This window comes from Tribolium madens, unplaced genomic scaffold, assembly GCF_015345945.1.
Source record: "Tribolium madens isolate multiple individuals breed KSU strain unplaced genomic scaffold, Tmad_KSU_1.1 Scaffold_1;HRSCAF=32;Tcas5.2_LG8, whole genome shotgun sequence".
NCBI lineage: Eukaryota > Metazoa > Arthropoda > Insecta > Coleoptera > Tenebrionidae > Tribolium > Tribolium madens.
The window spans coordinates 9,984,469-9,985,339 of NW_025400984.1; positions in this window are offsets into that span (position 1 = coordinate 9,984,469).

Genomic DNA, 871 nt, shown 5'->3' on the forward strand with positions numbered 1-871 from the left:
TTTCGTAAAATTTTGTTAAAATCATGCTGAAAAAAATGACGGAATTAGGCCAAAAGTAGCCTAAAATTTTAGGTTTTGCGAGATTTTGCTAAAAGAAACCAAAAAAATCAACAAATTATATCAAAATTTATGTTATTTTTGCATTTTTGAGAGTTTTAGTACGTTTTTCAGCTAGAAACGCAATTATTTCGTAAAATTTTGTTAAAATCATGCTGAAAAAAATGACGGAATTAGGCCAAAAGTAGCCTAAAATTTTAGGTTTTGCGAGATTTTGCTAAAAGTAACCAAGAAAATCAATAATTAATTCAAAATTTATATAATTTATGATTTTTGATAGTTCACAAACGTTTTTCGGCTAAAAACGCAATTATTTTGTAAAATTTTGTTAAAAGCAGGTTGAAAAATAACAGAATTAGGCCAAAAATAAGCTAAAATCTTAGGTTTTGCGAGATTTTGCCAAAAGAAACTAAAAAAATCAACAGATTAAGTCAAAATTTGCAGTTTTTTAAGTTTTTGTATGTTTTTCGGCTAGAAACGCAATTATTTTGTAGAATTTCGTTAAAAGCAGTCTGAAAAATGATAGAATTAAGCCAAAAATAGGCTAAAATGTTTAGGTTTTGCGAGATTTTACTAAAAGAAACCAAAAAAATCAACAAATTATATCAAAATTTATGTTATTTTTGCATTTTTGAAAGTTTTTGTACATTTTTCAGCTAGAAACGCAATTATTTCGTAAAATTTTGTTAAAAGCATGCTGAAAAATGGCAGAATTAAACCAACAATAGGCTAAATCCGGGAAAGATGGACTTTGGAACGTAAAACCTGGAATTCTCCATCTCTTATAGCAAAATATTAAATAAAACATAAATAA